The following is a 16,749-nucleotide window of genomic DNA, read 5'->3' as shown; positions in this document are numbered from 1 at the left end:
AGTGAAGAAAAACCACACGAAATGGACGTCGAAACCATCCTGTTTTACCACGAAAAGAATGGTCGAGGTCTGTACAAATGTCAAGGACGAGTTTTGGCACCCCATACACGTTGTGCACCATCAGAAAAGGAAGGAAAAGTTTCGAGTTTTTGGACCTTCCTAGATCCGGGAATTTCAGGCATCTACAAACCAAATCGACACAAGAAAAGGGAAGAAGGAGGAGAGAAGACACGGAACCAACAGAAAAAGAGGGAAAACGGGCGTTGGAATGGCATTACGAAAGGGAGAGGAAAACTGCCAGTGAAAATTGCAGGAAACGAGTAGAGAAGACGAAGTCCGTGGAATTCGGGTCGACCTGAAACCATGACCCATCCCCGCCGACGCTATTTGCCACCAACCCAAACCATTCACGGGCCAACCAATCCTTGGCCCAGTCCGATTCTTGCAGCCCAACGCCCACGACCCGCGACTGCAACTCGAGAACCCGCGACCTGCTTTCGGCAACCTACACGGCCAGCCCCACCCGCGGCACACCCTCCAACCCGATCCACTTGTAGCCAATTCTCTCTGCCCAACCGAACTCTCAGCCCGATTCACCACACACAATCAGCTCGCGACTAAATCTAGAACCTAACCTGCGATCGACCTGAGCGCCTACATGCGACCCGTGCTGTAACACTTGGTCTACTTGCAACCAATTCTCTCGACCCAATCAAACTCTCGGCCCGGTTCACCACACACAGTTAGCCCGCGACCGAACCTAGAACCTAACCTACGATCGACCTAAGCGCCTACATGCGACCCGTGCTGTAACACCCAAAAATGAAGGGAATTAGTTCTAGCAAGAATAAGCTGCCCATGTAAGACCCAACCGATCAAAAGGGAAGAAATTAAAGGTTTAAGCATGGACAAAGGACTTAAGCAAGCCACTCCTATACTCTAACAAGTAATCTTAAGGAGTTAAAAGGCCTTTGGAAAAAGATTGGAAAGGAAAGAGTAAGTGAAAAGGGCAAAAAGGTCATTTTTCTAATTATCAAGAATCTTTCTAGATTTTTAATTCCTTGTCTAGAAAAAAATTTAAGATACTCAAGAAAGAAAAATGACCAACAAGAAATGAAGGATTTTTAAAAAAAATTATAGATTTTTCAAGAAAAATAATAATAAAATATTCGAAAAGTGGTAAATTACCAAAATACCCCTGAAAGAATAGATAAATACAGAAATGCCACTCTCATCAGAATTAGAGTATCTACGGCGACCATCTAAACAAAATCCTTCTCAACTCAAATCTCAGCCATTAGATCTCCAAAATTGGATAGGATCCAGAACACGCATAGATCATCACATCCAATAGCTAGTATTCAAAACCAAGGTCGGAAAGGCTCTAATAGGAGCTGATATTTTCGATGGATTATCCAAAAAGTTCAACCTTCAAATTACGACAATTTTGGAGCTCTCAATGTCGGTTTAAGCTCCTCCTGTAAAGTGTGAAGTTGGGGCAACAATATGGAACAAGAATCAAACAAGGTTGAGCTCCCAATCGTAAGCTATAAGCGTTTAGATTTTGGGTTTCCTACTCTCAAATTTCTTCCAAATTCGAGAGCCGTTCTCCACCATTTTCCTTCAAACTTTTCGTACAGTTTGTAAACAAGATTACCCACAAGTTCTATGAAGGAATAGAGTACTGAAAGTGCCTAGACACCATTCCCCCAATCCCATCCACCATTAAAGAGCTTCAAGAAAAACTTTAAAATCTAATATGATGATACACAATAAAAACTTGAAAATCTAATATGATGATACACAATAATTCATCGAGCAAGAATGCTCTCAATCCGTTTCTACACCTCCAAGGAACGTTTCTATAGAAAACCACGAAAAGAAATAACTTTGCGATCCCTATTTGCGGTCCCTTTTCCTTCAAATTGAGGATTCCATTAGCTTCAGAGGAAGTAGTTGAGTAACTTTGATGAAGGAATCGAGAGCTGAAACATCGTAGAACAAGCTACCCAAGAGATCGAAAATCTTGCGTTTTGGGTGTGTTGCAGATTGAGAACGATTTTTGGAAATTAAGGTCCCACACTCAAAGAAGTTCCTCCAGATCAATCCATTTATCTTGAGAAAAGGATATGAAAGAGATTTATGAAAAAATCGGGCCTTCAAAACCCTTAGAATCAACTACCCAATAAGAAATCTTCTGTTTTAGGCTACGATCCACGAGAAGGTATAAAATCAATCCCTAGCTCTTCCTTGAAGCACAATCTTAAGTTTCATGAAGAAATCGAGGGGAGAAACGGTGTGATCGGAGCAGTGGAAGGCGAGTTTCAGATGGCGGAGCAAATGGACGTGAGCGTCTTCTCCCTATCTAGAGGAAGAAGACGATGACGTGGCCAGTTTAGTTGAACCGGCCATGTCAACCCAAATTCTAATATTTCCTTGGTTTTTCTCAATTTTAACTCCCTTCTAGACCGGTTCTTATGAAAAATTTTATGGTTCTAAAGCTAGACACAATAATGAGTCTATGAAAGGAAATTTGAAGTAATTCGGATACCGAAAGCTCAAGAACGAAGGTCCCGAACGTCGACGATGAGGTAATTAACCACCTTGGACTTTTGTTAAGAAATACTTGTAGGAACCACTTGAATTTTCATATAAACCCTAAAAGAAAAAAGTATGAATTAAGGATATATGAAAGAAAAACTCAAAGAACCGTGAACTAAGGCCCTGAACCGATCAAATTGCTTGAGATTTAAGTAACGTTAAAATGACCTACTAAATGAACTTTTTTGCCTATGAAATTTTAATGCTGAGCATATTATAGCATGTTAAGGTCATATATAAAATTTGGTGGTCATTAGATAAGGATAAGTAGGTAAACCAAGAAATTGTGTAAACTGACCATAATGCCCCTAAGGATATCTACCTACGGTTCATGACCTAGATGACTTCTAAATGTTATGAAACTCTATAGTAGATCTTAGTTTATGATTTTTGATGATTTATTGAAGTTTTAAAGCCATTGGAACCTATTAAGTAGCAAAACCAAGAATTAAAGGTAAAATGACCATAATGCCCCTAAGGAAGACTACCTATGGGTTAAGCCCTAAATTACCTCCAAATATTATAAAATGTTGTATGAATCCTTATCTCAGGAGGTTTAATAAGGTAATGAAGTTTGGGAGTCATTGTAAAGCGTTAGATAGCAAAACCAAGATATGAGGAAAAACATACATCACGATCCATACGACTTTACCTCCTAGGATGACTAACGAGGTATCCATGAAATAAGAGATTCTCCACATGTACCCTTGGTCCCTAATAAGATTCTACATGTACAAGATCAAGTTGGGCAATTCCTAAGAAAAACTTTTAAGTTCCAAGCTTGACCCAAGATATTATGCATAAAACCTAGGATCACCAAGAATCCAAGAAAACACCTAGGTTAATGCAAATATCATGCTTAACAAGTTGCTAGGATCCATACCCGAAGTAACCATTATCTCTCATCACAAATTGTACCATGAGGCCCTTATTCCTCTTTAGGTGGGATGCCCTGCTATATGTACCATAAGCATGATGCCATGATGAGCTTATTATTTCCCTTACCTAAATGAGATGCCCTGGATCACAATTTGGCAGCAGGATGCCACGATTATGACGACCTATGCACTCATGGTGAGAAAATTAAGGGTTACTTTGGAAGATTTCTTAGGGCTAAAATACGATGCATGACATGACAACCTCTAAGATTTAGTTCTTGAAAACGAAACAAGTAGTCATATCCTAGCTCAAGGTTTAGACATGCTCCTAATTACCAACTATTTTCTATTAGGCCTATTCTAAATGACATGAGGATAAGTTCAATATTTCAAGTTGATAGGAGCAAGTTTGGAACCTAAACCAAGATAGAACTTAAGAAACACCTAAAAGAAACACTCAAGATTCAATACCCTTCTACAACCCTCTGAGGAATCCATTATGAATCTATGATCTTCTAAAATAACTCATGCTAGTTATTATGATGGGTTCATATGATTACAAATGCATGTTATAACTTATGCCTCAAGAAATTATGAACCTTAGAAACTTACCAGATTGAGAACCAAGAACAATGCTGAACAAGCTCTACAACTACCAAGACAAGAAAAATGCTAAGTACCACTCAAGGAGAAGGGACCAAAGCTCTCAGACTCAGAAACTCAAGAATGCTAGGTAATACTCTAAGCATGTCCAATTGTGACCCATGACCTCCCACCACTCGATGCTTTCAGAGGCCCATGTTTTCTCTTCTAGGTGGGATGCCCAACACCATGTTTTCTTTGTAGGATGTCATGTTTGACCTCATGTTTTCCTCACCTAGATGAGATGCCCTGCACCACGATATGGGTACCAAAAGATTTGCTGGATGACAGGATCATGCATGCATCGATCACGTGACCTTTATGGTTTATGCCATGTTCATGCATACATCGATCACGTGAACTTTATGGTCTATGCTATGTTCATGCATACATTGATTATGTGACCTTTATGGTCTATGCTATGTTAATGCATACATTGATTATGTGACCTTTATGGTCTATGCCATGTTCATACATACATCGATCATGTGACCTTTACGGTCTATCAGGGGAGTAATCTAGGGCCACAATGGAACAAGAAAAGAGTAAGTTGCCTTAGCCAATAATCAAGAAATTCCTAAGACCTCCCACAATACATCATGCTCATGACTTAGACTATGCTGCTTGGAACGCATGAAACCTTGAGTGTAAGTATTAGATTATATCGCTTGGAACGCATGAAGCCTCGAACAAAGGTTGACAGGTTTATGACTAGTATCGTAAATCCTAAGGGGAGTGTCTTGGAGGACGAATTAAGAAACAGAACAAAAACAAGAAAAGAAAGAGTGTGGTACCCTAGCATATCAAGGACACGATTAAGAGCCTACAAGTAGACTGCTTACTGAATCTTTGTGCTCATTCCTTATTTTCTATTTTTTTTGAGGTAATAAGAAGCTGGTCGAGGTCGGGAGCAGACTCTGGGGCCAGTGCCTTAGACAAACCTCACCGTCGTTCTTCAACCCTTTTTGTTTTAAAATATTTTGTGTCGTTCCTTATTTTGTGTTTTAGTTGTTGTGTTGTGTTTTAAATACTTTGTATAAATTTTATTTTGATATAATATAAATATAATGTATGTTATGTTTTAAATTTGATTTGATTTATCTTGCAAAAAATTTACCCGTCTCTTTGGAGTCATTGAGTTAGCCTGATCCTTACACGTGCCTCGACCCAAAATCGCCTTGCACATGTGATAGCTTCATGTTATGCCACATGTCACCAGCCGATGCAAAAATCCCTTCAGTTCAATCGGCTTAAACGACTTGACTTCGACTCCAGCTTGGCTCCTTAGCTTTGACGCGACTTCTCAGCTCGGGAATCTATTTTTGGACCATTATGCATCGTTCTGACCCTCCCATACCTATTTTCGATCTCAATTAAGGTAAATAAGGTCATTTTAATGTCGTATTTCACAATTTCAAGTTGAATTTATGATTATTATTGTGAAGTACTAACAAAAGCGATGAACGATCCAATAAGAATCGACGACCGGCGATAACGTAGGACGCTTTCGAGGAGCGAGAACCTACATTAAATTAATCAGGGAGTGCGCTGGCTAAGGCCTGCCAAGCAAGTGGCCCTACCGTCGTTAGGTTATAAAATGTATGTTGTATGTTGGCACGTGCCTGTGGTTTAGCATGTGTCATAAATTGTATGTTTAGACCACTATGAATTAATACGTAAATGTAATGCGATATGAATGCTATGCTATCTTCGGATGAATTGATATGATTTATGATGTTACGTATTATGATATGTTCAAATTTCATTAAGTGACTATTATAATACTTACCGTAGGATATGCACGATATGAGTTGTTATGTTTAAAAGCATGAAAACGTTACGTTATGTCTTGTGAATTGCATGTATAACATGATATGGATGACATGAAAAACGATAAATAGCATGAAATATAACTTTTGTGGATGCATGAATATTATGATAATTGATATGAGAAATAGTACTATAAGAATAAAATGATACTGGAAAGGGGGTCCAAGGTGTGCAAACCGATTGGTGAGTCCATACTCGCACGTGTGGGTCATGTGTAGGAAATGAATTACACATCCAAGCTACCCGTTAAGACAGTACCATAAGAAAATAGACTGTTATGATATGTCTTATCATTGCATTTGCATGTTCTTGCATCATAACTCCGATAGGGGGTCGCTTACTAATTATTTTTAAAATACTCAAGCCTCGTGCTACTACATTTTTCAGATAAAGGCAAGGCGCCATATAAGGCTGACGGAGGCACCGTAACCCTAAGACCATGACACATGCATGAGATAGATTTGCATTTCCTTTAATATAGGTCAGTGAAAGTTTAGTTAATATTTTCCATTTAATAAATATAGGTTAGTTTAAATCTAACTCATTTGTAGTATAGGGTACTTCTATTAATAGTTTATAGGTTAGTGTAGGGCTTTTTATTTTGTATTTTCTTTTCTTAATTTCTTTATATTTGTTTATTCCCACGTTAACAGATGAGATATGAAATTAAAGTTGAATTGATGAGTAGACCAATAAAGTAAGTTCTACATTAAATATATAATAGCAGCTTTAGGTTAGTAGAGAAATTTAGAGTGGTTACATTCACCTTGGGTACCTTTATATTGTTTTTTATAAACTTAGTGATGCAGAGGAGACGTGACCTAAGTAGACCATTATCTAGCTAACGTGGTGTGTTTATGGTTATTATTTCACATGTATGATCAATTATATGTTTTTAATAATAATTGAATCCTTTTCAATAATTATTAAAAATATATATTTGATATTTTAATATATTTAATTAATAATGTTTTACTTGAATCTTCTTTTTATTTTTATTCTTATATATTTAAAATCCAAATAATTTTTAATTTTTAATCGAATACATAATATTTTTTCTTTGATTCTCAACTTTTGAACTTAGAATTTTATTTTATTTTGTTCAATTTTCAAAATATTTATGGTAGTTACTATATTTTAAAAAAAAAATAGTATAAAAAATAATACTATTTTAATCCTTTCTCTGTTTTTATATAGGTTTTTGTCTTTCCCACGTAAGGGAGTTTCTATTTTCTATTTGAAGTCCTTTCTTTGGTTGAAATACCACAAATACTTTGAAAATTTTAATAATATTCTTCCATTATTTCAAAATATTTCTCAACATCTTTCACCATTTCGATACAACTTAGTTCAACAGAACAAATGGAATAGACCAAGAATATTGGACCCATGAGTTTGTAAGAAGATGAGTTATAAGGAAGAAAGCCATTGTTTGCAAATAGCATATCTGGTGTTGATTAAGTTGATATCAATTTCAGCCTCCTTGGAACGCATTTGAGCAGCAGCCACTTGTCTTTTCACCCATAATTTCTCTAATTCTTGCACTAACGAGTGATTCACATCCAAATGCTTCATGTCGAGCCCATGTTTACTAACAAACTCATGAAACCACTCCTCATAGAACTTGAAACAACACGCTTCTTCTTCTTCTGGTTCTTCTGGTTCTTCTAGTTCTTGTTCAGGTTCTTGTTCTTGTTCTTGTTCTTGTTCGGCGGTCTTGTAAGAATTCTGGTCCGAGGAGGGTGGTAGAGTTGTTGTTTGAGGCGGGTGAGAGGGAAGAGAGAGTGAGGAAGTAGCTGTATTATTGCGAATTATGAAATAACATTCTTGTTCTTCTTGTGAGTCATAGGAATCAGCAACCACTAGGTCTTCAATGTTCCCTGATTCTTCCATTGGAATCGGAGTCTACGAGGAACATCATGAAGTGCTTCATTTATATGCTTCACCTTTCCACCATTAGCCCCTTTGGAATTTTTCATTTATGGGAATAAAAAATACAAATCATTTAAAATCTTCCCATAATTCCACCCAAACACAATTGGAAAATATTTTGACAAAAAAATCAATTAATTTTAATGAGTATCGCCCTTTTAAGTCTTAAAAGGAAAATATTTTGGCACACACTTTTTCCTTTTCTTTCCTTTTTTTTTTTCCCTAAAAAACATGCTGGTTCAAATAATAGGAACAAGGAAAGTATATTAAAAAAATTAAAAAAAAATCTCCGTACTTAATCACTTATTCATTAATTTATGTAATAATTATCATAAACTTAATTAAGAATGAAATGTATTTATTTTATGTTAAATAAGTGGAAAAAAAAAACAATTTTAATTTCGTCCAATTACATATATAACATATATTATTGAAAAAGTATTTTTATGTGCCTCTAATAAATTATATAACATATATTATTTTTATGTACCTTCACATTCCAACTATGTTTAAGCGAAGCAAGGGTATGCAATTTTTTTTTTTTTTTTTTTNAATAAATTATATAACATATATTATTTTTATGTACCTTCACATTCCAACTATGTTTAAGCGAAGCAAGGGTATGCATTTTTTTTTTTTTTTTTTTACTTGTGTGGTAGCGGAGACTTCATATTTAAGTTTATTTTATTTCGTATTGGATTTTACTTTATATCTTTCCTTACCTTTCAATTTAACCCATAGCAATATTAAAATTTGAAATTTTATAATATGTTTGAGATGAAATTGAAAGCTTACCGACTCAATATAGTTTGAGGGTGATAAGATTAGTGCATAATATGGAAGATAAATTGTAGCATTGAAAAAACAAGAAAAAAACAAGAAGTTTAAGCCAAAATACGTAGTAGATATTGTTCTTTTTGGACTAAATGTCTCCTAAGGAAAGGTTTCCACATTTTTATAAAGGGTGTTTCGTTCTCCTATCCACCCAATGTGAGATATTACAGGCTGAGGGAGGGAAAGTTTTTCCTTCTAAAGATGTGCCCAACTTCAAGTTGTGTGCTATGCATGTCACCCGCCAACTCACAAAGTTGCAAATTAAACCTTGCCTGAATCGATCGAAACTCATCTTCAACCAATCGAAACTCTTTCCAATCTTCCTTAATTTTCTCAACAACACAACTCGTCAAGCAATCTGCGCCAATCCCTAGAACTTGAACAACATAAACTTTCAAGTGCTCCAAATAATAATCATCACTCACTACCTTTGTTTTGGTATCAACTTCCCATAATTTGGCTGATAATTCCACAACTTTGAGATCATCACGATCCGAATTCTTTTCATTTTCTAAATATTGTTTTCGTAGACAATATATCATGTAACACAATTGATTCTGTGAGAGATCAACACTTAGCTTCTTGTGGACAGAGTTATAGAATTGGGATGTGTAGTAATTAGCACTCTTATGTTGCCCTTCAAATTCACATAGCTTCTCAAGAACAATTACTTCATCCCTTTTGCTCCATCCTAATGAATATTGTTTCCCTAGTATCTTATTCAACTCCACACATGTGGGGGCTTCATAACTATTGTGTTTCATACTTTGGTGCTGTGTTCTTCCCATGGGACTCGATATTTAACAAACTTGTATGCCTAATCATATGATTCAATCAAATTCATGGATACAAATAAACGTAAATATTCAGTGATGAAGAAAAAAGAAAAACCAAAGACAAAAGGGTTAGAATGATACCAATTCCGAGTTGCGCGTTGTTTAGAGGGATGGTTGTGGATTGATGGAGACAAGGAAAAGAGGAATGAATCAATATAATCTTAAGATTTTTAACCTTCATTATCGTCGTGCACAGACAAGGAATGCAATAGATTATTATTATATGGATATGGAATTATTGGAATATATTTTATACAGCCGTAATTCATTAGGATTTTTTCACTTATTCTCACGATTTGGTTATTTGTATATTTGATATATTTTAACTTCTTTTTCGGATTTGGTTACTAGAATATTCTCTTTATTCTTTTTTTATTTAGTTTATAGTTTGTATTCTATTTAAACGCTCTAACATTAATGAAAATCAGAATTTTAAAACCCAAAAATAGAAAAAAAAAAAAAAAACGGCCTTCCCCTCTAAAAAACAAGTTTGGTGTTATTGACCTACACCCGTAAAGACAAGTTGGGCATTATTGACCTACACTCGCAATTATTGACCTACCCTCGTAAAGACAAGTTGGGTGTTATTGATCTACACTAATAAAGACAAGTTGGATATTATTAGAGAAGTTGGGTGTTATTGACTTACACTCTCCAACTTGAGAAGAGTATTGGAATATATTTTATATAGCCCTAATCAGTTAGGGTTTTGAACTTATTCTCCAGATTTGATTAGTAAAATATTTTTTTGTAATGTTTTTGATTCTTAACCGGAATGAATTATACTGTAATGAAAAGGGTTTATATAAGGAATTGTAGGGTAATGTTGATATGGAAAGTTAAAATAATTTTAGTATATAATCATACCATGTTGTTTGGGGTGGGGAGAAGAAAATGGGGTCAGAAGTTAAAGAGGACGATGAAAGAACAAAATTGGCATCGGATTCCTCAAAACGTGGAAGAGAAGAAGAGGAAACACGGAGTTGGGACACAAAGAAGGAGTCAAAGAAATCAAAAAAGATGTGGAAGAGTGAAGCAGTTCATAAATGGTATGGGAAAATGTTTAGAATGTACTTTAAACATTTAAAGATGGATATGAGTTGCATACCGCCTAACCTCTTGCAAACCCTCAGAAAGGATTGGGAAGACATGCTCACCGCTAAACATGAGTATCAACTCAAGAATGCCAAATTACTTGTTGAAATCTCTGATATAAGACGTTCCCAAAACATCTAATATCTACCTATTTTATGTTGTATGCTCTAATCAATTTACAGCACAAACAAAGTCATCCAACATTCATCCATTCTTGTGTATCCTTGTTCTTTAATGCCTAATTTTTTTTTTTTTTCTTCCCTTTCATATTTCTCTGTTTTATTGTGATTTTGACTGATAAAGATGAGGAGGGAGGGTTTGTTGGAGTTTGTGATTTGAGGGAATTTTACTTTCTTTTACCGGTTGTTATATTTATTTACTAAAAGTATTTATTAATTAATTAGCAATATTACAAGTACACTAATTAATTGGATTATTTAGTTTATAAAAGATTAGTTTTTAACCAATTACTTTTTAATTATTTATAATTAATTATTTATTTATTAAAACTAACCCATAATTTGAAAATATAAATAATTGGTTTAAATTACATTTATAATTAATAAAAATTAATTATATATATTATTAAAAAAAATCTAATATTTTATTATCTATCTTTAATTTTTTACAAATATTTTAAAATTATTGTTCCGAGGATGAGAAAATAGATTGATTTAGGGAAGGGTTATATATTTTTTTTTATATTTTTTTTATATTTTTTTTAGAGACTAATCTTCTCAATCAAATTCTCTATTTTAATTTTCAATGATAAATTCTAATTTTTTTAAATAAAAAAAAATTGAGGTAGGATGATTACAGACTTTTGTAGGTTTTGAGAAAATAAAAATTTATGTTTTCGTTTGAGAAAATAAAAATTGTCTCATAGATGATGAAGAATTAGGACAGAGAAAAAAAAAACGATAGATGAGTTGGTGTTGAAGCTAGATGTTTTTCGCCTTGGATACAGATTTTACAAGTAAGACGTAAAGGTTAAGTTGGTGTTGAGTGAAGTATACATTCTTGGGTTTTGAGTTTGTTTTAAGGTCGTTTCAGAGTGAGAACGATATGATTGTCTTTAATTCGATGTGAATCAATTGAACATACTCCAATTAGGACTTATAGTCAACTATGAGAAGGGATATGAGAAGGGAAAAAAATAGGGATGAGTTCGAGAGTTTTAGTACTTATAGTCAACTATGAGAAGGGGAAAAAATAGGGATGAGTTCGAGAGTTTTAATTTTAGAGATCTCAATTAAATCATATTAGTAATATAGAACCGTTTCTTTCCTCGATTCATTTATGAGAACAAGAGATTGAATTTCGATATACCGAGGAACCATATAATTGCTCCACAATAATTTGGTAGACTATTCATGTACATTCTTAGCCAGAGTCGAATACAAAGATGGATCACTATGTATTTTACAACATTGAAGCTTGACAACATTGTATGCACACCTACTTTCATGGCTACTTTCGCTACTGCAACTACTTTCTCCACCACAAACCATAATTTAGACTTAAAAAAAACTTTTCAAACTGCTCCACATTAGTATCGACTTTAAGTATGTAGAAATCTAATTACCGGTATTAAGTTCGTGTTAATATAATTGGGACGTCTAAGTGCACTTGCTAATAATATAAGTTTTGATTGAATCGTTTTCAATTTAGTAGTAAAATTGTATAACCCATTTATATGTAAGCTAATATTATTTTTTTAATCAATTTAGACCTAGTTTTATATATTATTTATTATTATTTATTAATGGATATTTAGTTTGAAAATGGATATCTCTTGAACTTTTGTTAGACAACGTCCTGATTAGAAGCATGAGTTTTATAAACATTTTGAAAAATTATATTTATTAAATAAAGGAAATATTAATTAGTAATATTTAAAGTATCATTGATGAGTTGTATTATTCCGATTATAAAAAATTGATTTTTAACTAATTACTCTTTTATTGTTTATAATTAATTAATTATTTATTAAAACTAATTAAACTATGATAATTTTAAAATAGAATTAATTGATTTAAATTATAATTATAATTAATAAAAATTAATTAAATATTTAGTGTAATGATAATAATCATATATATAATTTTTTTATTATTTTAATAATAAAATTATTAAAATTTACTACACATATAAAACAATTGATTTGGGATAATTTAAGGTACATAACATTAAATTAAGAATAAAATAATTAACAACAATAAATTAAAATTAAATACAACAATTTCCAAATTTATTTGTCTAAATTAACTCAATTAAACAAATATATATATGTATATATATTGGTATGAATCCAAGAAAAATAAAAAGTAAAATAATCAACTAAGTTCAAAGTCGAACGTAATCAAGTTTAAAGTTAAAGAGTATTTTTTTATAATCGACATTAATAAATTAAAATTTTAACTTTATTGTATTTATTTGATTGCTTAACTTTCAAATACTTAATTGTAAAATAATGAAAGTTTGAACTTTTGATTTGGTGTCGGGTCAAAATAAAAATAATAATAAAATAATAATTAATTAAAAAATTTATTTGAGATTATGGAAATAGTATTTAAAAAGATTAATTCTCTACGTTACCATAATATAAGATATTAAAACAAGATTATTATCCTCTATTTCTAAAATAATATTTAAATATATATCTATATATATATATCATTCCATCGTTTTTTCAAAAATAGGGAAGATGATATTTTAATATATTTATTATTTATTTTAATTTTTTTTAAAGAGGGTCGAAATTTAGTAGGTGGGTATATTTTTATTTTAAATCTTCATTTTATTGTTACATAAAAATAAAAAAAATAAAAAAAATAATAATAATGAAATAAATAATAATTTTAGTCACATTAAATATATTGCTCTTTAAATTACTCTTTTACAAATATCTTAAGTATATTGTTCTTTAAATAACATTAATCTTTTACAAATATCTTAAAATTACTTTTTAATTTTTTTTAAAAAAATAAATTATGATATGACATCATATCTTAAATATAGTGCTCAAATTTTGGAGGGAAAATATTGTTTACGACAAAATAGAGAATCAAGCTATTAGAGAGAAATATAATATTCTTAAAAAAAATATTACAATTGCATTTAATAAAAGAGATGATGGTAATATATAATTTCACTCTCATTTTTACTCTCATCTTCATTTTAATATTTTTATTTTGATAATTATAATCTCACTTTCATTCCTACCCTTATTATCAATTTAATATTTTGATTTTGAGGAGCAAAATTTTTTCACACAACGAACAATCAGAATGAAGAACGGTGGAAGCAAATTTTGAAGAGAAAGGAGAAAGACGATAGTAGAAGCAACAATGAATCGAGGTAAGTGGAAGCAATATGTAATTGCTCAAAAAATAATAATAAATAAATAAAAATAGTTATCTCCACTAATCTCTCATCTGCATTCTCCGTTCATCAACCACATAATATCACAGCAATAATAAAGAAACAGAAAAATAATTATCTCTTTTTGCATTTCTTATATGATTTGAGGAGAGAACAATCCATTCTTTAACTCACTTTTTATATTCATAGCCTATTATCTCATCATTTTTTATTTGATTCTTTTTGGTTGGTGGAATGTTTCTTAAATTGTTTCTTCCCTTTGATGAAATTTTTATAACATGTGAATTAGGCAACATCATCTTCACCAAGACTTCTTCATCCAAATAAAGCTGTGAATTAGGCAACATCATCTTCACCAACGACTTCTTCGTCGGAGTCAACTTTCAATGTGATAGACTTTAAATTATAAATTTTCTTTTTAGATTCCTCTCCATGTGCTCCTTCATGGTAATCTCATGTGTCATGACACAAGTTCATCCAAATAAAGCTGCGTGGATGTGCTCCTTCATGGTATCTCATGTGTCATGAACCAACGAGTTCATTCAAAAGAAGATTTGTGAGATCTTTTTGTAATGTAAATAGATGAAGGTTCATTATTGAATTCTCATTTTATAATGTAAATAGATGAAGTTTCAATTATGAATGAAAATTATAGTTTCGGTAATTTTTTTAATCAAAATATAATTAATGAAATGATAATTAAATAATAAACTATGAATGTAACCTTGTATAGCATAATATTAAACTATGAATACTATATTATTGCTTAAAAAAATGTTATAATAAATTAAAAAACAGCATAATATTTTAGCTATATTCAACCTACTATAGCTTTAATAAAATGCTATAAAATGTTTTTATAACAATGTATATAACCTATAGTTTTATACTATATTATAACGTATACTATAGCTATAAAAAAACACTATAAAAATCTTAGACTTTTAATAATATGGGTTGTCACGATGTACAAAAAACACTATGAAAAGTCTATAATATCGTTTTTCATATGCTATCGTATCCATTATTTCTTACCGTGGATTGCATCCATTTTAAATAGTTAATAATTATGAACTTTAAATGAGTTTTCCAAATTTCATGTGAACTAACATTTTTTTTTTTTTTCTTATGAATTTTCCAAATTTTATAGGGCAAAAACACATGCTCTATTATATCCATCAATATCCATCGTGTACAATAAAGGCAATTTATAGCACTAACATTAAAAGAACACCTTTTCATATCATGGTCAAATTCATCTCTATTTTAAGTTTCTCAATATTATTAACAATTTTTATTTGGTACGTAAGCTCTTTACTAACATTTAACCCTGATGATAATCAACCGCAAATAAATTTTTATTCTAGATTTCCAACCAGAATAATCTGTTCCATCAAAATAAGTCCGGCTTAGATGGACTGTCTTTTCATTTTTTTTCCCTTAATCTCAAATTAATTAATTAACGTTTTGACCCTAACAAATCTATACTTAGTTATTAACAAATTTATATTTGGAAATTGTTATTTATGGCATGTTCTAAATTTTTTTGATTTGACTTTAACTTTTTTTTTTAAATTAATTATCCTATTTCTACTTATATCTACATGGTTTCATAATAAAAAAAAAAAGAAATAAATAATAAAAAAATTTCATAATTAAAAACTAAATTTTTTTTATTTGACTTTAACTTTCTTTCTTCTTCTTTTTATTTATTTATTTATTTTTTTTATTTTTATTAATTATCATATTCTACTTATTTCTACATAGTTTTATAATTAATTAAATAAATAAATAATAAAAAAGTTTCATAATTAAAAAAAAAAAAATAACCACGTTTAAATACTTTTATGGTTAAAACCCTATTCACCTTCTAGTGTTGCCATATTTTCCAATAATTGGTATCAAAGTAGGTTGTTCTTATAGATTTTTTATATAAATTTAGAGCATATGTTAATAACGGTTTTTGTCAAGACAATCAATTTCTAGGTCTCTTTATTTTGACGAAACAAATTATACTTATTAGAAAGCTAGAATGAAAATTTATTTGCAATCGGTTGATTATCAATTACGGTTAAATGTTAGTAGAGGCCCTTACATTCCAACAAAAATGGTTAATAATATTGAGGAACTTAAAATAAAAGATGAATTTGATGAGCATGATATGAAAAAAAAATGTTCTTTTAATGCTAGTACTATAAATGGTCTTTATTGTGCCTTTAAGTAATGATGAATTTAATAGAGTATCTATGTGTCCTAGTATATGAAATTTGGAGAACTCTTGTAGTAACTCACGAGGGAACAAATCAATTTGATTAACATGTTAGTTCATAATTATGAACTATTTAAAATGAATGCAAATGAATCTATACCTAAAAGTTGAAAAATCTTGAAAAAACATAGATTTACTAATATTTTAAATGATGCTTTGAAAAATATATTCTACTCACGAAAATATAAGGAAAATTCTTAGGTCTCTACCTAAAAGTTAGGAAGCAGTCACGACAATTCAAGAGGCAAAGGATCTCACAAAGCTTACTTCGGATGAACTTGTTGGTTCTCTCATGACACATGAGATTACCATAAAGGAGCACATGGTAGAGGAATAAAAAATTCAAGAGGCAAAGAATGAGCTTCCTCTAGATGAACTTGTTGATTCTCTCATCACACATGAAATCTACGGAGCACATGGAAGAAGAATAATAATAAAAAAAAAAATA

This window comes from Cucurbita pepo, unplaced genomic scaffold (genome assembly GCF_002806865.2).
Source record: "Cucurbita pepo subsp. pepo cultivar mu-cu-16 unplaced genomic scaffold, ASM280686v2 Cp4.1_scaffold000149, whole genome shotgun sequence".
Classification (NCBI taxonomy): domain Eukaryota; kingdom Viridiplantae; phylum Streptophyta; class Magnoliopsida; order Cucurbitales; family Cucurbitaceae; genus Cucurbita; species Cucurbita pepo.
This window is presented reverse-complemented; position numbering follows the sequence as displayed.